General features: G+C 41.0%; 2 protein-coding genes across 2 annotated transcripts in view; one reads left to right on the forward strand and one right to left on the reverse strand.

Moving 5' to 3' along the window:
• The window catches only part of LOC137261071 (ADP-ribosylation factor-like protein 1), a 382,131-nt gene that overhangs the window by 277,193 nt on the left and 80,039 nt on the right, over nucleotides 1-24,899 (reverse strand). The gene's annotated exons all lie outside the window — the stretch shown is intronic.
• Nucleotides 1-24,899, forward strand: part of LOC137261066 (lactadherin-like) — a 257,593-nt gene that overhangs the window by 958 nt on the left and 231,736 nt on the right. The gene's annotated exons all lie outside the window — the stretch shown is intronic.

Here is a 24,899-nt window from a genome sequence, read left to right on the forward strand (position 1 = left end):
CTGACCCGGCGCGGTACACGCATACTACAGTTGTTGCTGCCTTGGCTTAGCAAATTAACTTTTTAATATGTACAGTGTACATATCTGACATACTAGCGTTATCGGGGTACATGCACACTGCTCGGAATGAAGCATACAGACATAGCTGAACAGAGGTGGATAATGTGCTTTCTGCTGTGGACCCAATTTGGGTATAATAGAGTTTCGTAGTTTATATCTCCTGACAGACGTAATTTTTTCGTCTTTATTTATTTTCGTATATACTCGTGTAACCTCTCACATCGTTTTGAGCAATGACTGGCAGGTTATAATCAATCATACAGACTCTTAACTAAACATAAATTAGAAATCTCACACAAGTCTGAAAATGAAAAGAAACCGGGCTCCTATTTATTATATTTTATTGATCGTTTTTATGAAGAGTTTTCTGTGAAATATTTTCATTTAAGCGACTAGATGTTAGTCTAGATGGTAATTCTTGCCTTGGTTACATCTGGAATTATTTAATTCGTGGATTAGTCGCTTGTTTATCAGAACTATTCCCAAATTAAGAGATAACTGTGCACCCAAAATGTTATCATGGGTTATGGAACGCTTTCATGCATTATTAGTATGAACCATTCCCAGTCACTACTGAAAACTAATAATATATCAAGAACGATATAGTGAGTCAGTACTATCTGAAACGAACACGGCTTGTGCTTAAGTAGTGTATTTTAAGTACATATGCGGTAGTGTACTGATGGTATAGCATGTATGTGCTGTGCTGGGTGTGGTTTTTTTAAGTTGCTGGAGAGGGATATCCTGTGGTACAGCTTGATAATTGTTCTCCAGGTGACTGTTGAGAGAACGCGTGGGCTTGGTCACGTTGACTACGTTTGTCACCGATTTGACTACGCACGCTACCGAAGACTTCTGAATCTTATATGCTTTGTGTATGCACAGAGTATGGACAAATAGTGCGCCTTACCATTACACTTACAGAGTACCAGACATGTCCGGATCCGCTGTCTCATTCAAAGACCTTAGGCATTTTTATATGCGAAGTACACGCCGTACGTCACCTTAGCTACACCAGGATCTGCTGTTTCATTCAACGACCTATGGCCCTTTTCAGTGTTATATGCAAAGTATACAGCGCATAGAGGACGTGATGAAGGTATAAATAACATTCTTGCCATCCCAAGGCGGGGTAGACCACAAATGGGCTTCACACACTGTACCCATGCGAGGAATCGAACCTTCGGCGAAACGAACACCTTAACCACTAGACGACTCAACGACCTGTGGACATATGGACCAATGGTAAGGCGGCGCCATTGTATGTACAAAGTACTATCCCTTAGCCGTGTCAGGATCCGCTGTCGCGTGCTCGGATCTCAGTTTCGAGTACGACATTTGGTTTGTCGTTGAGCACACCGACGTTGTGCACGTGTAGTGCCAGTGTCTGTGTCACCTTGGGCTGTCCTCTCACTATGAAAAATTCACCGTGTCATACTGTTAAACCTTGACTCGTACAACAGTAGTAAATACAAGGGGTGCACGTTAAACACGAGTGAGTGGTTGTAGTGCTGGTATGTCGTAGTGTACGTTCAGTGACAACTGATTTAGGATTAGGATAACGGTTATAACACTCACTGATTAAGAGAGGGGGAGACAGAGACAGGCGGGGTAGAGTGAGAGAGCGGTGCTAGCGGTGCTCTACATTAGATGTAGGGGAAGAAAGGGTGGAGGTAGAGGTGGGGAGAGGGAGAGACAGCAAGAAAGAGAGAGAGGAGGGGGAGAGGGAGGATTACTTGCACGTCCTAATTCGATCATATGCTGACCCAGCAAGATATCATACTGCAGTGTGGAGAGCATATTCCATTAATATAGTCGATAAAATAGTATGTTGTCTCCGAACCAACCAGCACCCTCGACCAGGCAGGGAAACAGCAAGTACCAGGTTTTAATCATCACCTGTGGTCTGATGGTGCCACACACCCACCGATACTGTGTACTTCCTGCGCACTGACCAGTATTAAGTCCCCATTAATGCCGGGAGGTGGGCAGGCAAACATTAAAGTCATTGAAGTCATTAAAGTCTTTGTAACAGCGTGGAGGGACATGGTTCGGCCAACAAGGAAACAAAGCGGCATGCAATATTTGTATATCGGCGATAGCCGAGACTGGCCCATACATTCTGGTGATTGACATCATGAGCATCTAGCTATGCAATTCGTTTACGGAGACACTCACGACCACGCCATTCCCCAATTCCTCTTGTAATGACATTGGTCAATTTGCAACGACGGTCATATAGATGAGTTAAGATACCAGAGTTACGCAGAGTTACGCAGTCGTAAAGTTAAGACCGCATAGAGGAATTGGTCCAGGTGATACAGTCGATGGTTAATCGAGTGAACATATTTTATATTCCGTTAATAGCTCAGTATTACACAAAGTGTTTGAAAAGAACGTCTTTGTTTGTAGTTCGCAATTTACGATGCAGTCGAAGTCGATGGTCCACCAAAGCACATCTAAATGTCAGTTTCACATGTCGGTGGTAAATATATTTTCACTACCACAAATTTTACGCCACATTGAAATAAAAACCTCCACGGCCATACAATAAGGGGGACCTGTTGGGGCATTTGAAGTATTTTAGAAGATCAAAGGACACTATATATCTTGCTGCAGAACAAATAGTTGGAATCACCCCAGTCTATTTGTTTCGTGATGTCAATTGTAAAATACACAAATACTTGAAACCGGGTTAAATGCCCACTGGAGGGGGAACGTGCTAACTGGGACATCCCAGCCCTTTGATGCTGGTGCAAACGGGTTTCCCACTGTCGCTAAGCCAAAGGCCCATCCAAATACTTTCACAACCGAAACGCCACGATTATTATGTGAAATGCTTTCTTGCTGCACGAGGAGTTACATAGCTGGGTGTCCTGTGAATATCACGGATCAAACGAATGACTTTCCGCGGAGACAATACAGTCAGGTAGAGGGGTTTTCTAGCGTGCGTATCGTTTGCCTGTAACACCGAGTTCGATTCCCATCAGGAGGGGACCAACTGTGACTCCCGTCATTGGTAATATTGCACTATCATTATCATGGATATCGTCATCACTTGACAGTTAAACATAATGTCTGTCACTTCAGATAGATGAGTAAACTGTCTGTTACTGCTGACGGATATCGTCAACACATCACTTGACAGTTAAGTATGCTGTCTGTTACTGCTGATGGATATCGTCAACACTTGACAGTTAAGTATACTGTCTGTTACTGCTGATGGATATCGTCATCACTTGACAGTTAAGTAAACTGTCTGTTACTGCTGATGGATATCGTCATCACTTGACAGTTAAGTATACTGTCTGTTACTGCTGATGGATATCGTCATCACTTGACAGTTAAGTAAACTGTCTGTTTCTGCTGATGGATATCGACAACACTTGACAGTTAAGTAAACTGTCTGTTACTGCTGATGGATATCGTCAACACTTGACAGTTAAGTATACTGTCTGTTACTGCTGATGGATATCGTCAACACTTGACAGTTAAGTATACTGTCTGTTACTGCTGATGGATATCGTCAACACTTGACAGTTAAGTATACTGTCTGTTACTGCTGATGGATATCGACAACACTTGACAGTTAAGTATACTGTCTGTTACTGTTGATGGATATCGTCATCACTTGACAGTTAAGTATACTGTCTGTTACTGCTGATGGATATCGTCATCAATTGACAGTTAAGTAAACTGTCTGTTACTGCTGATGGATATCATCATCACTTGACAGTTAAGTATACTGTCTGTTACTGCTGATGGATATCGTCATCACTTGACAGTTAAGTAAACTGTCTGTTACTGCTGATGGATATCGTCATCACTTGACAGTTAAGTATACTGTCTGTTACTGCTGATGGATATCGTCATCACTTGACAGTTAAGTAAACTGTCTGTTTCTGCTGATGGATATCGTCATCACTTGACAGTTAAGTATACTGTCTGTTACTGCTGATGGATATCGTCATCACTTGACAGTTAAGTATACTGTCTGTTACTGCTGATGGATATCGTCATCACTTGACATTTAAACATAATGTCTGTCACTTCAGATAGATGAGTATACTGTCTGTTACTGCTGATGGATATCGTCATCACTTGACAGTTAAGTATACTGGCTGTTACTGCTGATGGATATCATCATCACTTGACAGTTAAGTAAACTGTCTGTTACTGCTGATGGATATCGTCATCACTTGACAGTTAAGTAAACTGTCTGTTACTGCTGATGGATATCGTCATCACTTGACAGTAAAGTAAACTGTCTGTTACTGCTGATGGATATCGTCATCACTTGACAGTTAAACATAATGTCTGTCACTTCAGATAGATGAGTATACTGTCTGTTACTGCTGATGGATATCATCATCACTTGACAGTTAAGTATACTGTCTGTTACTGCTGATGGATATCGTCATCACTTGACAGTTAAGTATACTGTCTGTTACTGCTGATGGATATCGTCATCACTTGACAGTTAAGTAAACTGTCTGTTACTGCTGATGGATATCGTCATCACTTGACAGTTAAGTATACTGTCTGTTACTGCTGATGGATATCATCATCACTTGACAGTTAAGTATACTGTCTGTTACTGCTGATGGATATCGTCATCACTTGACAGTTAAGTAAACTGTCTGTTACTGCTGATGGATATCGTCATCACTTGACAGTTAAGTATACTGTCTGTTACTGCTGATGGATATCGTCATCACTTGACAGTTAAGTATACTGTCTGTTACTGCTGATGGATATCGTCTTCACTTGACAGTTAAGTATACTGTCTGTTACTGCTGATGGATATCGTCATCACTTGACAGTTAAGTATACTGTCTGTTACTGCTGATGGATATCATCATCACTTGACAGTTAAGTAAACTGTCTGTTACTGCTGATGGATATCGTCATCACTTGACAGTTAAGTATACTGTCTGTTACTGCTGATGGATATCGTCATCACTTGACATTTAAACATAATGTCTGTCACTTCAGATAGATGAGTATACTGTCTGTTACTGCTGATGGATATCGTCATCACTTGACAGTTAAGTATACTGGCTGTTACTGCTGATGGATATCGTCATCACTTGACAGTTAAGTAAACTGTCTGTTACTGCTGATGGATATCGTCATCACTTGACAGTTAAGTATACTGTCTGTTACTGCTGATGGATATCGTCATCACTTGACAGTTAAACATAATGTCTGTCACTTCAGATAGATGAGTATACTGTCTGTTACTGCTGATGGATATCATCATCACTTGACAGTTAAGTATACTGTCTGTTACTGCTGATGGATATCGTCATCACTTGACAGTTAAGTATACTGTCTGTTACTGCTGATGGATATCGTCATCACTTGACAGTTAAGTAAACTGTCTGTTACTGCTGATGGATATCGTCATCACTTGACAGTTAAGTATACTGTCTGTTACTGCTGATGGATATCATCATCACTTGACAGTTAAGTATACTGTCTGTTACTGCTGATGGATATCGTCATCACTTGACAGTTAAGTAAACTGTCTGTTACTGCTGATGGATATCGTCATCACTTGACAGTTAAGTATACTGTCTGTTACTGCTGATGGATATCGTCATCACTTGACAGTTAAGTATACTGTCTGTTACTGCTGATGGATATCGTCTTCACTTGACAGTTAAGTATACTGTCTGTTACTGCTGATGGATATCGTCATCACTTGACAGTTAAGTATACTGTCTGTTACTGCTGATGGATATCATCATCACTTGACAGTTAAGTATACTGTCTGTTACTGCTGATGGATATCGTCAACACTTGAGTAAACTGTCTGTTACTGCTGATGGATATCGACAACACTTGACAGTTAAGTAAACTGTCTGTTACTGCTGATGGATATCATCATCACTTGACAGTTAAGTATACTGTCTGTTACTGCTGATGGATATCGTCATCACTTGACAGTTAAGTATACTGTCTGTTACTGCTGATGGATATCGTCATCACTTGACAGTTAAGTAAACTGTCTGTTACTGCTGATGGATATCGTCAACACTTGACAGTTAAGTATACTGTCTGTTACTGCTGATGGATATCGTCAACACTTGACAGTTAAGTATACTGTCTGTTACTGCTGATGGATATCGTCAACACTTGACAGTTAGGTAAACTGTCTGTTACTGCTGATGGATATCATCATCACTTGACAGTTAAGTATACTGTCTGTTACTGCTGATGGATATCGTCATCACTTGACAGTTAAGTATACTGTCTGTTACTGCTGATGGATATCGTCAACACTTGACAGTTAGGTAAACTGTCTGTTACTGCTGATGGATATCATCATCACTTGACAGTTAAGTATACTGTCTGTTACTGCTGATGGATATCGTCATCACTTGACAGTTAAGTAAACTGTCTGTTACTGCTGATGGATATCGTCAACACTTGACAGTTAGGTAAACTGTCTGTTACTGCTGATGGATATCATCATCACTTGACAGTTAAGTAAACTGTCTGTTACTGCTGATGGATATCATCATCACTTGACAGTTAAGTATACTGTCTGTTACTGCTGATGGATATCGTCATCACTTGACAGTTAAGTATACTGTCTGTTACTGCTGATGGATATCGTCATCACTTGACTAAACTAAACTAAACTAAACTAAACTAAACTAAACTAAACTAAACTAAAAATTTAATTTTCTAGTTTTATGTTTCTAATTCAACTTTAAAAGGAAGCCTGAATACACTTACACAGTTTGAACAAGTAATTCACAGCATTGAAAGTAAATCGTGGCTTACCATTTTGAAATATTTTTCTTCAGTTGTAAGTTTTTTTAACTAAAATGATAGTCCCACCCGTGGAGACATCGTCGGTCTCCGTTAGCGAGAAGAGGATCTCAGATAGTAGAAAGGAGCAGAACATTAGTGCGATGTAAAAGCTAAACGGGACCATATTCCCACCCAATACCCCAGACGCCACCTTCTAACGCCGGTACATACATACCATATATAATTGGTGTAATTTAAAAGGTCCGGCCAAATTATAAATGAGTTGCAGATCCCTGTGCGTCGATTTAACAGTTTTGAAATTTGTGTGTGCGAACAAGGTACCAAACTCCCGTAGCAGATGTCTAAACACATTAACACGTGATGAAGTTCCGATTAACTTACAAACTTCATGGTTGGAGATGAAAGACTGTTTACACGAGTGTTGATCTGTGATCTCTTTTCGAAACAATACCCCGATCTAATGGAACCTGGAAGATCTCAAATAGTTTAGTCTCCCTGAGTCAAATCAGAACAATCAAACACACGCGCTTAACAAAACCAGAAGCACGCGCACAATGTTTAAACCGCACTATACGGTGTAACGGTAGTGTTTTGTTAATACAAAACCAACAATTACATTGTGATTGCCCTTTCTTGTATATCATAAAGGCGGCATCCGTTTGAGATTCAAAATAAAAAATGACACCTCATGCACGTGTTTGGGGCTACTGCGTTGTGCGCCTGCATCTCATGCTTTGTGTTTAGGGGTGGTGATGAAGAAATATGGCGATGCGTTCAAAAGATGTTTGTCTTTAAAGAGTTTGTTAGAGCTTTTATTTCCTATCTAAATTGTAAATGCAGGTCCTCCTCTATTTTGTAAGAGTACATTATGACAATTGTGTTAGCATAGCGACAGATCAGTGATTGACATCATGAGCATCCGTCTATGCGACTGGGATGCAACATGCATGCGAGAACAATGTTGAACTTCTTTTAAACATCAGTATTAAGAGAGGGTATTTGATTTCCACACAAAGAAATCAGTTGACTGGGTTTTGTATGAACATACAGTTTTCACTTTTGGTGTGATATTCCGAGAGAACTCCCTGACTGTTTACAGACATTAAAAAAAACCCGGTTGATTCAAGCAGATGAAATAAACCGAATCAAACACAACGACGGCACTACAGTTGTTGAAACGAACCTCTGATACAGCGTCACGCACTCATGTCGCATAACTGCTGATGGCGCACTGACAAAAACCCAGCTTCACTGGCGGTATTCCAATGCAATAACGTCATCAAACATGGCACCTCTGACCCCGCTTTGTTCGGCAGTGATGTGCATGTGCCTGTTCTTTGCACACACCTCTGTTGTATTCCGCTATCTGTAGACAGGATCTCGTCAGACGTGTGTGACCCTCCATATATCAAGGCATCAAAGGGGACACGGAGGCGTCAACACCTCTTCATATATACCCTAACGCCTATTGGGTGTTAACCCTTGTTTACTTGTTCCCGATTCAACACAAAGTCGGCAGTTATCTATACACTTCAGGCCTTTATCAACAGCATCTGGGATGTTCCTTGCTCATGATGTACAGTGGTGTTTCAGGCAGGCTGACGTGTGGACAGTTGTGATAATGAAAACTGAAATGCCATTAAATCACGAAAATACGTCAGAATGTCGTTGAGTCGACGGACGGTGTGTTAAATTGAATGTATTATGTATTATTATATCACATATCGCTACCAAATTACCTATTGCATATTCTATCAGTTACAAGTGAACTGATGATGAAAACAAAATGTCACATGGTAACAGATAAATGACACATAATGACTCTGTCATACAAGCAGTTATAGGTTGTCATCGTTCTAAACTCAAGTCAATGGCCTGTGTCATACACAAATGCGAGCCCTTGACTTTTGAAAAAACAACAATTATTTTGTCAAATTGGATGCGGATGTACAACAGTCCCTGTGACCATGGGAGTTTTTTTGCGCGACAACTTGTCAGCATATGAAATTTGGCTCCGCGTGGGGTCAATCAGTTTGGTATTAGTGACTACTCGGGACATTCCGTGACAATGGGAGGACACTTTCGCGTATTCTTGACAGACGTTGCATGTTGATATCAAGATATGGTGACTGATGTCAGTATTGGTTGATCTGGACGTGGAGATGTCTATAAACGAAATATGTCAGTCTCAGAGGTCATCGAAACCTTGCATATTACTCCCCCCTTCTTGCGTCAGGATATCGATGTGTCACCTTAGTCTGAGGAACAGAGTAGTATACATACACTTTGGTTAAAGACACACAAACACACACACACACACACACACACACACACACACACACACACACACACACACACACACACACACACACACACACACACACCGAGATCGGTTATGGGGAAAACAAACTAAGGTCCGAATGACACAGAATCAGAGAATCGAACCGTCGTCCCCTACCAACAAGGGGACGAAACTCTCTGCAACTTCTGGGTGATTTGTTTTGGAAAACAGTGAGTTACGTTTCTCGACATTGCTATTTGCTTTGAGGGTTGTGAGAAGTACTAAAACATTCAACACTTTTTGTGCGTTCTCGCTAACCTCCCAAACCACGCGTCGACGTTAAATTGAAATCGTTAAACATGATCCACGTGTGCGCGTTATATCAGTTTTAATTCACGCTACTTATGATACCGGATAATTTCAAATTATGAAATTCTTCCTTTTGAATTCTAATCGAAGTATGTGATTTATTAAAATTCAGATCATATTTGTCAACACAGAGCTGTGGGCGAGGAGACCGACCGTCTACATAGTATTTACTGAGGTGTCAAGGGCTGCACTCACAGGCAGTATGGGCGCTTGGCAGTCATAAATCACGCACTTATCAAACCCCCGTGCGTTAATTATACACGCTGCTGCATATACTTCACTGTGAAGTACAGATATTCGTCGGTACCGCGAGAGAGCTGAAGAGTGAGTGAGTTTAGTTTTACGCCGCACTCAGCAATATTCCAGCTAAGTAGCGGCGGCCCGTAAGTAATAGAGTCAGGACCAGAAAATCCAGTGATCAACAGCGTAAGCAAACATCTATACCATAGGAGAGAGCGTAAGGGGACACGTCCATGTCGTAGTATAGATGTTAGAGATCGGTGATCAAAATGGCAGCTAAATATTGTGAGTGTGTGGCCAAAGGGGCTTGATCGGTGATTGAATGGCTTTTTTCCAAATATCAACAGGGGATTATACTGTTCGGTTGTTACAGTGGGTGTATTATGTATGAATACCGGTTGTTACAGTGGGTGTATTATGTATGAATACCGGTTGTTACAGTGGGTGTATTATGTATGAATACCGGTTGTTAAATGGGGGTTAGAATGTATGAAGATGGGTCGTTAAATGGGAGCAAGGTGTATGAAGATCGGGTGATATTTTGGCAGCATTATGTATGAAGATCGGCTGGAAAATGGGAACAGAGTGTATGAAGATCGGCTGTAAATTGGGAACAGTGTGTATGAAGATCGGTCATTAAAATGGGAGCACAATGTTTGAAGATCGGTTGTTAAAAGCAGGCTGTATGAAGATCATTTTATAAGATGGTAGCAGGGAGTATGAAGACCGGGCGTCCACATGATTGCAGCTAGAAAGGATTGGACAAGCCTTCAATAGATGTACTATCTAAACATACAGTTTTTCAACCTATCGGCCTTACACGACAGATCTGACTTGAGATCTGGCTACGACTCTTGCAGAGTATATGGGGATTGCATGGTTAAAATGGCAGCAGAGTATATGGGGATTCCATGGTTAACATGGCAGCAGAGCATGTGGGGACTGTATCCTTAAAACGGCGGCAGAGTATACTTTGGGCAGTGTATGGATAACATGGCGGCAAAGAATATGGGGAATGTATGGTTAACATGGCGGCAGGGTATATGGGGATTATGTGGTTAAAATGGCGGCAAAGTAAAAGGGGAGCGTATGGTTAACATGGCAGCAGACTATAGAGGGAATGTATGGATAAAATGGCGGCACAGTATATGGGGATTGTGTGTTTATAATGGCGGCCGTATATGGTTAAATAGCTGCAGTATATCATGACTGAAGTAGCAAAGTATATTATGGCCGAGATTCTCTTAAAAAAGCCTCTCTGTGGTCTGGAATACATGTAGGTATGGTGACATTGCCACATATGAGATGTGAGATTACGATCAAAATTAAAAACATGCTGAAAGTTAAGATCATGTACGTTTAAAATACCGTTCAAGCAAATCCATATTCGTTAAACTAATTGGAAACATTCCTGAAAGGGGTTAACTTGTCCTTATACACTTCAGAGAAGGTTCAAATACCAGTGAAAGTATTTAAAATTAAATTCTGTAGTTAGACGAATGAACCGGAACTGACGTCACAAAGTGTCCATGACAAGTACGGCGGATACTCGGAGGCGATGGCAACGGGAAACACGTCCAGTAGCCAACATGGAGCGTATGGGAACAGAATTAACTGCACTCAACAGTCTAAATACCACAACATGTTTTGAGTAAAACTTGCACTAGTTATAAGTTAGTCAACGGGTGCACAAACAGATGCCGTGACTGATGACACGTTCGGACTTCCGGCAGGGCTGCCATTGAAGGGCGACTGGAGTGTGAAGTCATTGCTGCAGTTCCGCAATACTATGGGACTTCGGTATGTTTTGATTTGACACTGATGTATGACATTGTACTGATGCATTCGTGTCATCGTAAGTGCTACTGTGCACAAGTGCTTCTTGATGAGCTTGGACAATCCAGCAGGCTAATGTTTATAGCCTTGATGACAAATTGACATGCATTGTTTGTTTGTTGTCTAACAGAACAAAACTACTTTCACACGCTGTTAAGAATCAAATGTGCCTGAATGTCCCTCAAATTTTAGAATCACAAATACAAATCACAATCTACACTCTGTACATACACCAGATTCAACTATACAACCCAGTGATCAACAGCATGAGCAGTTATCTGCGCAGTTAGCTGTGTGTGTCAACCAACAGGTCATCTCTTACCTCTTATCATAAGCATTGACTGCTGAAGATCAGTTTCAACCAGGATCTTCACAGATCCTAAGACGTAACAGGAATGTGCACACAATCTTGAAGTGCCCCCGATTCGATGAAGCCAGGGGCGGTTGTATAGCCTAGTGGTTAAGCGTTCGTTCGTCAAGCTGAAAACCCGGTTTCGATCCCTCACATGGGCCCAATGTGTGAAGCCCATTTCTGGCGTCCCCGCCGTGATATTGCTAAACGCTTCGTAAGAAAAAAACCACTCACACTCTCGATGACGTCAAGCATTAGGAAGCCAGATTATAAGCAACACAGGCCGACTAAGTAATCTGATATTTTTTGTAAATTCCAAATAAAATAAAAAATGTAATAAACTTGAAAGATATTGAAAAGATAAGATATCAAAGCAGGTGCAGTCCTGTTTAGTGTTACGAAGGTGATATATTTTTGAAAAAGTAGGAACCTAAGCTTAATTAAGATAGGAAGTAAAAACGTCAACAAACTTAACACAGATATCGTATTAGTGAGTGAGAAAGTGAGTGAGTGAGTTTAGCTTTACGCCGCACTTTGAAATATTCCAGCTATATAGCGGCGGTCTGTAAATATATCGAGTCTGGACCAGACAATCCAGTGGCCAACAACATGAACATCGATCTGCGCCAATTAGGAACCGATGACAAGTGGCAACCAAGTCAGTGAGTCTGACCACCCGATCTCGTTAGTCGCCTCTTATGACAAGCAGAGTCGCCTTTTATGGCAAACACGGGTTGTTGAAGGCCTATTCTACCCCGGGACCTTCACGGGTCGACACCTTATGAACGTGCCACCATTTATCCTAATCGCCACCCCTAAACACAAGGCGACATGCACAACGGTGTAGCCCCATTCACGTGCATGTGGTGATATCCTTGATTTTGACGTTTTCAAGAAGGTCGATAAAGGCTGTAGACCATTGAATTTGACAATCATTTAGGTTTTTTCTAGCCGTTTTTTTGTTGCAAATTGCAAGTGAAATCGTACATATACCAATTTCACGTCATAGACCAGCCATCTTTCATGAACGTCTACTGTATATGGATGGATCTATGGCCATAAGAAGTGCAAGTGGTGATGTACCCTCAAAAACATTCAATATTATCATATCAACATTCATTATTATCATCTCCCAACTTTCTCAATTGTCACTAAATTAAAAAATGAAGTTTTACTACTTTTTAAAGAGTATGTTTATAAATGTCAGCTGAGAGATGACGTATTGTTACCGGGTCCTGTAGCAATGGGGTCAGTAGGGTCGTTGCCATGTTCACACACATACCAATATATCACCATGACAAATGGGTCATTCATTTCGACAGCAGCACCGAAGTAAGCGGAATATCACCACCACTGGTCAACAATCATTAGATCTGACCTTTGTGAAAACACCTTTTAGGCCTGTAGTTCACCTATAGTGGATCGACTGATGTCTAAACTGCATGCATTATAGGGTTAGTAACACAGTTCCAAAGAGACATCCGATTGACATGGGTTTAATGGGCAAAGAGTAGTCCCCATCTGTTCCGGATGTTTGGGAGAGCTTTTGTTGTAAAGCGTTCGCTTGCAGTGCCAAAGGTTTCTCGCCGCACAAACAATTTAGCTGTGTGACGGTGGTTTGAAAACAGTCAAGCCTTGACCAGACAGTCTTTGTTAGATGTTATCTACCCGGTTTGTATACCATGACTGCATAAAGGTCAGTAAGCCTGTGCACCCATTCCTGTTTGTCGGGCCTAAGATCTAATGACAACAGTTGTAACACTGATCGTCACGGGCTACCAAGTCGAGAGAGAGAGAGAGAGAGAGAGAGAGAGAGAGAGAGAGAGAGAGAGAGAGGAGAGAGAGAGAGAGAGGAGAGAGAGAGAGAGAGAGAGAGAGAGAGAGAGAGAGAGAGAGAGAGAGAGAGAGAGAGAGAGAGAGAGATGTAGAGATGTTAGATTGATTGACCCAGAGCGTCACCTGTTACCAAGGCAACTGAGTGAGTCAGTTAGTGAGTCAGTGAGTAAGTGAGTATGGTTTACCGCGGCCAGTAAACGCGTCAGCTCTGTAGAGTATTTCATTCAAACCATAACATATCATGTGAGATTGTTTAAGAAAAAACATGATGCTTACCCACGACATATATGGTTCCGACAGATAAAAGTCATTACGTGGGCGGTTATAAGACTTGAACCCGTGTTCGCAGGATTCTCACACAACTATAGGAGACTGCTCTGCGCAGTGAAATGCGTCGCATTGGACATCTTGGTCTTCCGAAGGGAATGTTGAGATCTGTATTAACCAAGTCGAAAATATACGCTGTGTTCAACTGGAGCCTTTCTTACAATGAGTATCTGGGTGTGTGTGTGATATGTAATATAGTTTTGTCATCCGTACATGACCGAACAGAATTCTCTGTCGGATAAAGTATTACTGTAGTAAACATCCGCGTTACTATTGTTCTTCAGTCACTCAAGCTCGTCGTAAGAGGCGACTAATGGGATCGGGTGGCCATGCTCGCTGACTTGGTTGACACATGTCATCGGTTCCCAGTTGCGTAGATCGATGCACATGTTGTTGATCACTGGATTGTCTTGCTCAAATTCGATTATTTACAAGCCACGGCCATATAGCTGGAGTATTTCTGAGTGAGGCGTAAAACTAAACTCACTCACTCACTCTCTCTCTCTGATAACTCGCCATTTAGTATATATACTACCCTACCAACAAGGTGGTTACAAATTCAAATACTTAAACGACAATGTACTGTTCAATCGAAAGCTATATGAGGGCTTCCTAATTGTCGTCTGCTAGTAGACCGGAAGCTATAATTTCAATTGCTTCCTTTTCTAAGGTGGCCATAATATCCTGTTTATCGAATCTCTTTTGCGTTGAAAAACGCATAGGTTTACAAACATGGCGTCACCTCTCAGATAGCTTGTTGTTGTGAACAGATGTAAGCCAAACACGGATGTAACCGGTGCCCTAACAGGCTTTGCTGTTGTTCTTAAGACGGGGGCGAGGTTGTAGCTCTGGATGCCCAGACACATTCGTCTTTGTATGACAGTGAGTCGTATCTATACAACTTACACAATAAAAACCTTCGTAATGCTTTCATGCGCCTGAAATTCGGCCTAAATGATTCATCTCTCGATCGAAGGAGATATTTATCTATTATAAAATCAGAAAATTTCTGTCCATTTTGTAATATTCTAAGAAAATGAATTACATTTTTATTTCTTTGTCCTTTCAATCTTTGTTTAAGGCAAATGTATTTTCAACAATGGCTACAATTAATCATCAATGCTGCAATCCTTATTACAATATGATGTATCTCTATCTAATTATTATGCGCTTGTATTGAGAAAAGAATTAATGCAAGGTGTGTGTCGTATGTTGTACATATTATGATTATCTATATTGGAAAATGGGGCTATGCACTGACTGATTCTGACTTTTTCTCGATGGACGAAGATTACACAATGACACATGGAAAGTTTATCCTTGTGATGAGATGTGAATAAGGGTAAAAGAGGACCTCTTTCTCCAACCCACCACTCACCTGGCCAAACACAACATCCTTCCTTCCAGTCACTTCAGAAGATCCGATGAGTTTCTCCCCATTTCTTATCTAATCTGGTATCAAGTGAACTCTACACGTCTTGTTTCAGTACACCTTTCACTCGTTAACATCACATTAGGTATACATATTGTCACTACACCCAGTACACCGGATCAGTGTTCACCCATCCCACCCCTATCAATTTCCACCCATCTCATCCTACTAGTGTCCACCCATCCCACCCTATCAATTTCCACCCATCTCACCCTACTAGTGTCCACGCATCCCATCCTATAAGTTTCCACCCATCCCGCCCTATGAGTTTCCACCCATCCCACCCCTATCAGTTTCCACACATCTCATCCCTATCAATTTCCACCCATCTCACCCTACTAGTGTCCACTCATCCCACCCTATCAGTTTCCACCCATCCCACCCTATCAGTCTCCACCCAGCTTACCCCGATCAGTTTCCACCCATCTGACTTCTGTCAGTTTTCACCCATCACACCCTGTCAGTGTCCACCCATTTCACCCATATCAGTGTCCACCCACCTCACCCCTATCACTGTAGACCCATATCACCCCTATAAGTTTCCACACACTCTACCCTATCAGTTTCCACCCATCTCAGCCTCGCTCCATCTCACCCCCATGCTATGAGGACACACGTTCATTACCGCTAACTTCAGTTCACCGTATAATGTTCCTCAGTCTTGATACTAACTACTATTTTAGCCCAAAGGTTACGCAGATGGACACCTGAAACTGGCTTCTCACACTGTATCCATGAAGGAATAGAACCCGGACTTCGGCGTGACGAACGCGTGTTCTAACCATACGGTTACCCCACCTACACCCTTGTTTATCTTTACCGAATTAATTTATCAACATATATCAAAAGACGTATCCTGGAGAATCTCTGCCCCGTATATATCACAAGTCCACCCCAAAAGGTTGAATAACGCACACAAAAGCACAAGACACACTTAAGACTGCAGTCAACACAAGACGCCAGGCGCCGGCTTATCAGCGTTTTAATTATGAGCGTAGCACAACAATTGAACCTAAAGCTTAAACCTTCGTTTAGAGATAGCATCGATTGTACGCTGTTTTATCACACATTAACTCGCAATTAGTAGTAGGAGAGGCACTTAGTGGTCTGGATGTGACGGAGGGTGTGTATATATGTTTTGTTTGACATGTGACTTATGTTGACCCCACAAGAACACATGGAGAGGAGGCATGCTGTTGTCGTCCTCGTGCATCGTTCATTTGCTTTCAAGGCTTCTGTTTTCACGGAACTACCCCCCCCCCCCCCCCCTTCGCGCTTGTGAAAGAAGCAACCCTCCTGTCTGGTCCCAGTTGTTCCTATTCAGACTCCTTATCGAGCACGAACGGCTGCATCTATTTGTATTGTATACACATGTACAAAAGTATCGCAACACTCAACTTGTCATTGCTACAATTAACCATTGCAAAGGAATGTACCCAATAGTCCAGCGGATAATGGTATAATTATGCATTTACGTGTTACAAGCATGAAAATCGGCAGGTATGCTGCTTATACGATAAAAATGTAATACGGATAGAGAGGCACTGAAAATTCAAGATGGCCGCCATTTTTCAAGATGGCCGCCAATTTCCACTCAAAATTACACCGTTAGAGACTTAGATTCCATGTAAATTCCACAATTTACATTCAACATGCATGAAAATTGGCAGATATGTTGCTTATACTATGAAAATGAGATACAAAAAGCGAGGCATTGAATATTCAAGATGGCCACCATTTTTCAAGATGGCCGCCAATTTCCACTCAAAATTACACCGTTAGAGACTTAGATTCCATGTAAATTCCACAATTTTCATACAACATGCATGAAATGTTCCAGTTATGGTGCTTATACTATGAAAACGTGATAGAAAAAGAGAGGCATTGAATATTCAGGATGGCCGCCATTTTTCAAGATGGCCGCCAATTTCTACTCAAAATTACACCGTTAGAGACTTAGATTCCATGCAAATTCCACAATTTGCATACAACATGCATGAAAATTGGCAGATATGTTGCTTATACTATGAAAATGAGATACAAAAAGAGAGCCACTGAACATTCAAGATGGCCACCATTTTTCAAGATGGCCGCCAATTTCCACTCAAAATTACACCGTTAGAGACTAAGATTCCACAATGTTCATAGAACATGCATGGCTGATATGATGCTTATACTATGAAAATGAGATAGAAAAAGAGACGCATTGAATATTCATTTTCAAGATCGCCACCGATGTCCACTCAAAATTCCACCGTCAGAGACTTTCCACAATTGTCATGTAATGTGCATCAAACTTGGCAAATACATGTATGTTGCTTGTACCATTTGACATATGTCGGAATACTGAAAACCTTAATTACCCACCATTTGCCGTGATATTGGCAATCATCTTAAACCTAATCAAGATTCCCATAAACAATACTTGTCTGGGGATTTCCTTGCTTACCTACTCAGAGTAACATATGACCATATTACCGGGCAGTCTCCACCACAAAGACAGTTCATTTTGGGTAGCTTTAAGACACTAACATCTATCACAACATCCTTCAACAGTTGTTGACAGTACTTGACACGTCTGGTATTGCTGACCATGAGGACTCCCACATGTTGGATGCATTGCGATCGTTGACTGTTCCCATATATGTCCTCCCTGATAAACTGTTGTCTTCTCTTTAAACTTTCTTGCTTTGTTCAGATTCACATCGTCACTTGTGAATATTGAAGAAATGAGTTTCAACTCGCTTTCTCTGTCTATGGACTCGCCTATTCTTACACGCCGTCTTGTACATATCCCAGAAAATATCAAGTCTTGTTCTGTTTGTGTTTTCCAGTTGGTTTTCTAGATACTTGGTAAACACTCCCTCACTGAACGATGAAAATATCTTATATTCTCCAGGTTCCATCATAATCGCAACTGCTGATCCATCTAGTATTGTTAGCCCAACTTCTGGTCTGTTCATGGTAAGACAGGAAACATCTTCCAGACACTGAAGAAGCTGTGATTTAACAGATGGTCAAAGCATATCAAGATGAATTTGATTCGCATGCTTGAAAAATCAATCTAAATTGCCTTCTCTAGTTTGACATTGTATGTATGACTACAGTCATTCTTTACTCTGACTTGTTTCTTTGAGTATGACTGTCATTTTGTTTCAGGTGATGACAAAAGTGACAGTTTGTTCTTCTTGATAGGTTCTGATGAATCTTTCCTTGACAAAGTCGATCATTCTCAAGGTGTTCAATATTATCCAAAGTTTCTACAACAGCTGATGCAGCAGTGTCCCATGTTGATATTAGAAGAAGATCATGTCCATGCTCAAGAAAAGGACTTCCCTTTCTTGAACTCTTCAGTTGTGTTTGATTGAATATGACTGAGATTTTTCAGGTCTGAACATCCCCAAAACAACTCAAATTTATATCATTTGTCAGCTGTCCATGTTCAGAAAAGGCTTGTACTTGCGAATGTGGAGTAAGTTACAAGTCATTGTGGCGTAACCATTTCCCGACTGGGTAGACAACAGAATCCTTTTTGCATTTCTGGCAAACTCCAGTCCATCTAAGTAGCATCTGTGGACTGTGTTTGGCTAGTTATCATCCATGGGAGATGGAAAAAATAAAACTATTATCTTCTGGAGAGCAGACAAAAATAAAATTATTTTCAGGACATAATACTATGATCTGTCTATTTGTAACTGTCATTGTCATAGGATAATTCTTGTGATTGATATTTTGAGAATATGAATAACCTGTGAACCTGCTGTATTTATATTGATATTAGTAATTATCATGGACATCAAACTTGTACACCCAGATGATTTTGAAATCTAAAGCTGAAAGGTTCCAAATATCAGTGGCATTATTTTGTTTATAAACCATTTTGTCTTTAGAAAATAAACTGCATATGACTTTTAGTTAACTGGTAGTGACATGCCATAAAAACTGTAATTCAACAAATAGTTTCAACAGAAGTCCCCCTCCATCTAAAAATATAAAATCAGTGAGAGGAAAGTATTATTACACATACATTCTACACAGCCTGTGATACCATTATTTCAAAAAATACTAAGTAATCTATACAATGTATCATGGGCAATTTTTGTTTTAGACAATTGTGAAAGTATACACCAGTGAAGGAGACATATATTATTTGACTTATCAAGTATTAATGTCCCTGTAATGTGATGAAATCCCCAGATGCCCCTTGCACACAGCTAACACAATAAAAGGAGTTATACTCACCATACATGTCTCCTCACAAGCAGTGAACATTCTTCCTGCCATGTGCGTAACATCAGAATATCATTTTCCAGTTAAATAGGTCTATTTGACTGATTACCTCATTGTAACCTTGACTGATGACATAACTAGCACAGTCACAACAAAGGGGAGATCACTCTCATTTAACCTCATTTCTAGTACTTTCCACACAACAAATAACAGTGGCTCAATCTGTCACAATATTTCTTTTTTAGCTTATTACAAAAATAATTAATCATATTTTTGAGTGCCTCCCTATCTGAAACATGTTAGAATATTAGTTTCTTAGTATTTTAACAAAATTTTCACTTGTAACATGAAAATGCACAATTGCATACAAATCATGCCATTATCCGCTGAACTACAAACCTCAATTTAAAGTATCTCGATAAACTCACCCTTAAGGAAATGATGGCTAATGTAAACGCAAAAAAGATAGAAACCCCGTAATGAAATGTAGCAAATTTCTCCCTGACAGGTCATTGTAGTGTTGCTGAACAATCGCTTTCGTCCCACCATGACGTCAAATACCAGTGACGCCGAGCTTGACCTTTTCCTAGGTGTATTACTTTGAGCTATAGGCTATAGGGGTTACAACAGGTCATTGTAGTGTTGCTGAACAATCGCTTTCGTCCCACCATGACGTCAAATACCAGTGACGTCGAGCTTGACCTTTTGCTAGATGTATTACTTTGAGCTATAGTCTATAGGGGTTACAACAGGTCATTGTAGTGTTGCTGAACAATCGCTTTCGTCCCACCATGACGTCAAATACCAGTGACGTCGAGCTTGACCTTTTCCTATGTGTATTACTTTGAGCTATAGGCTATAGGGGTTACAACAGGTCATTGTAGTGTTGCTGAACAATCGCTTTCGTCCCACCATGACGTCAAATACCAGTGACGCCGAGCTTGACCTTTTGCTAGGTGTATTACTTTGAGCTATAGGCTATAGGGGTTACAACAGGTCATTGTAGTGTTGCTGAACAATCGCTTTCGTCCCACCATGACGTCAAATACCAGTGACGTCGAGCTTGACCTTTTGCTAGATGTATTACTTTGAGCTATAGTCTATAGGGGTTACAACAGGTCATTGTAGTGTTGCTGAACAATCGCTTTCGTCCCACCATGACGTCAAATACCAGTGACGTCGAGCTTGACCTTTTCCTAGGTGTATTACTTTGAGCTATAGGCTATAGGGGTTACAACAGGTCATTGTAGTGTTGCTGAACAATCGCTTTCGTCCCACCATGACGTCAAATACCAGTGACGTCGAGCTTGACCTTTTCCTAGGTGTATTACTTTGAGCTATAGGGGTTACAACAGACGTTCGGGATTTTAGGATCGATTGTCCTGTTGCATGAACGACAAAGGGGAAGCCGCTCTGCTTTTAACAAAACGGATTCTTTTGTGATTCTGAAATATTGTACACCCCCAAGGAGTTGCCTGTTATGGTCGACTGTGATGCGTGTTATCGCCAAACAGCGTTCGAAATAACCACCGACCCTGAGGCTCGGTTGTTATCGCTTCGGGCCGGCAGTTTCAAGTTTCTGCAGGCCCTTTGGCCTTCAGTAAATTATCTGGGTTTTTTTTCACAACCGGTATCTTTCCCTTGTTTTTCTCAGGAATCATCAATGATCGAACATGTTACGATAACTTACATTTTCACTTTCTGGTATTTCAGTGCACATTGCAATGTCAACACCGGTCTTTAACAAACGTCTTTCTTCTCCATAGGGTTGACTGGTTGAAACTGTGTACAGAGCAGTCAATGTTGGTTTTAGTGGTTTGACTTTAACAAAATGGGCCTGTAGATTTCATTCAGGGCCTGTACCTTTAAAGCCTGCAGGCCACAGCAGGCCCTGATGCCCAACTGGCAAAATAATATAAAGTATTGCAAACACTAAACACTGTTGCCAAGGCAATGCTGTATGTGTCGAGATATTATTGTTTCAGGCCACCATAACACACACATACACACCTGTAATATTGCTGGAGTGTTGCTAAAGGCGGCGCAAAAACCCAACTCACTTACACACTATATCATGTGCTACGTATACGCTTTGGAGGGAGAGAAATGCGTGATGCATTTTTGGAAAACCTATCAGGGCGAAGTCTCAAACCGATGAATGAATACCATTCTGTTCTGCACCAAATTTATACGTAACGGTTGCGTTCCCATGCAATCTGTGATGGCCTACAACAAAAGCCAATTAAACAGTTCATCGCTGCAACTTTATCACTGTTACGTAAATAATTGGAAGTACAGTATATAATTAGAGAGACCACACACGCAGCGGGGGCCCAAGATAAACCTCCTATCAAGCATTACATCCGATACTTCGTCTTCCTCATTTCTCGTCGTCATTTCAGTCTTCATATATGTGGTTTTCCTGCTACTCACAAAAATAAATAATCGACTCCACACAATAACTATCAACCCTCGAGGATGTTACGATATATATTCTTCTCCGTAACGAAGGACGGCCTGTAACTTACTTGTTCAAGGTAAAATCGTGGCATAATATGAAAGACGGCCTGTAATTTACATTTTCAAGGTAAAATCGTGGCGAAATGAAAGATGGCCTGTAATTTACTTGCTCGAGGTAAAATCGTGGCGAAATGAAAGACGGCCTGTAATTAATTGTTCAAGGTAAAAACGTGGCGTAATGAAGGACGGCCTGCAATTTACTTGTCCAAGGTAAAATCGAGGCGCAATGAAGGACAGCCTGTAACGTACTTGTTCAAGGTAAAATCGCGGCGTAACGAATTACAGTCTGTGATTTGAAATGTGTTGCACTTGACATGTGTACGCATCAGTTTCACTGTGCCCTCGATGTCCTATAACCGAGGCATTTGCCGTTCTGATTTTCTTAAGTGGGTCGAGTTAACATTTCTCTTTAACCAGGCGACGATAGATTCAACAAAAGAGTTCCGCGATCTTCTCCATACCAGTGTTTCAGCTATAGTACAGACGATGTCTAAAGCCGTAAAGTAGATGGTGAGGAACTGGAATTTTTCGATCGATATTTAGTCAAGAAAACAGATTTGGTATTGTTCTTCTGTTAGTTACCGTAATTATTCCGGAAAAGCACGAAAAGCAATGGTCTCATTTCATCGACTCTTGTCCGTACAAGGATTCTCTGACTGTGCATGGGTTGAAATCCAGACCCAGATTCTGATTCTGATTCTAATCCTCTGCATGCCTGTACCAACCATTCTAAGCGGGTAACTAACATGATAAATACGGGGATGACGTAAATTCATCAAGGTGGCGTTAAACAATTTTTTATTTGAGTGAGTTTACTTTTACGAAAGTGTTTGTGTACGTGTATGTGCGCGCGCACGTACGCGTGAATATTCTTAGAATTATTTAATGCTGTTGTGCTCTATGATTGATGATCGATGCTGTAATAATAAGTCTAAATTTCTTACCAAATTGCCTCTCAGCTTCTTGTTTTTTTTTCAAATCAGATGTTTTATTTCGTTTAAAAATTTGATGACAGAGACACCTGCAGTCACAGACTATGCTCAATAAAATAACTAAAGAATCGATAATAATTGTCGATGTTTTCTGTAGCCATGACATATACCTAGATGTATTTCTTCAGTATATCTGCGCATGTAACAAAGATTGTCTTTAAAGAATGAGTGTGTGGGTTTAGTTTTACATACTTTTATCTATGTTCCTGCAGTATGACGGCGGTAGACACTAGAAATTGGCTTCACACATTGCACCCGTGTGGAATCGAATTCGAGTCTTCGGCGTGACAAGCCAACGCTTTAACCACTGGGCTACGTCATCGCACCTTCACTTTAAGGAAAACCCTGCTAAAATAACACAACACTAACACCGTGAAAAGACAGCATTGGCAATAAACAACTTTTAACCTAAGTTGAGTTAAATTCTGAGGTTTGATTGCTCAGTTGTCAAGGTAAAACGTTATTCGGTTTACGTTTTTTAAAGTAAACTTCATCGGTACGTTTTCACCGCAAACAGTCTATACGGCGTCATCACGGAACCACCCATAATCGACTGGGGCCCTGATAGTGCTTCCGAATCTGAAACTCCGCCTGTCAAAAGCCGGTCTTAGTACACATCAACGTTTTCTTTTCAAAGTGTTGTAAACAGACTCAACTTAACAGAAAAAATAGCAAAGTTAGGTACAAAAGACGACTGGTACACGGATTATGCGTCAAACCCAGAAACGAAAATATTAGGTCGCTTTAGTTGCGTGTTAAAATGCCAGTTTAGTCGTAACGACGCGGCAGGTCTCCCAGTCGAGTTATGCCCGTTCCTGTCTACGAAAAAATTACAGGATTTCAGCAACGTTTCGCGGAAGTGCTGGTCACTCTAATACCTGGTGTGGCATTTCAAGTCAGTATTGCACCGTTTGCATTTGTTGATATACAACAGTCAAAATATTTTGCGGCAAATATCATTATTTGCAAATTAATCCGAGGTTTGCTGTTACTTCCAGCTGCCGATCCGACCTACCCGGACAAACACACCGCGTGCTGACGAAAGGTCAAAGTGAAGGTCACGTGGCTGGCCCCTCACAATGTTGAGACTGGCCCAAGAGTGAAAAAATGCGAAATTTTCTGCAAACGATTAACACAAGCTCAGATGGTCAAGTTTCAGACGTACACAGGAGTAGATGAACGCTGTTATCTGTACTTCTGTACCCCAGCAGTCAGTTTTCTTCCACAAAACCTCCCACCCTCTCTCTTGTGTCTTTCTCCCATCGCCTATCCCTCTCTGTCAGCCTTTCTCTGACTCACACTCTCTGTCTCTCGCCACTCTTCCTCTTTCTGTCTCCACCCCCCTCTATCTATCTATCCATCTATCTATCTATCTATCTATCTATCTATCTATCTATCTATCTATCTATCTATCTATCAGAAACGTATACGTTTATATATAATATAAGATTAACAACCTAATGTTGTGGGGTGTTTTGTTTTGGTGCTTTGGGATGCGCTTACGTGTTTACCAAAGTGACAAGCATCCGAGTAAGCATCACTTCTACTTTTCCCACCTGAGTAAAGCTAGAATACAGCTGAAATCGATGTTAAATCCGACTCCCTGACTCTACCCCAGGCCCTCAAACCCTGAATACA

The sequence above is a fragment of the Haliotis asinina genome, chromosome 14 (genome assembly GCF_037392515.1).
Source record: "Haliotis asinina isolate JCU_RB_2024 chromosome 14, JCU_Hal_asi_v2, whole genome shotgun sequence".
Lineage (NCBI taxonomy): Eukaryota > Metazoa > Mollusca > Gastropoda > Lepetellida > Haliotidae > Haliotis > Haliotis asinina.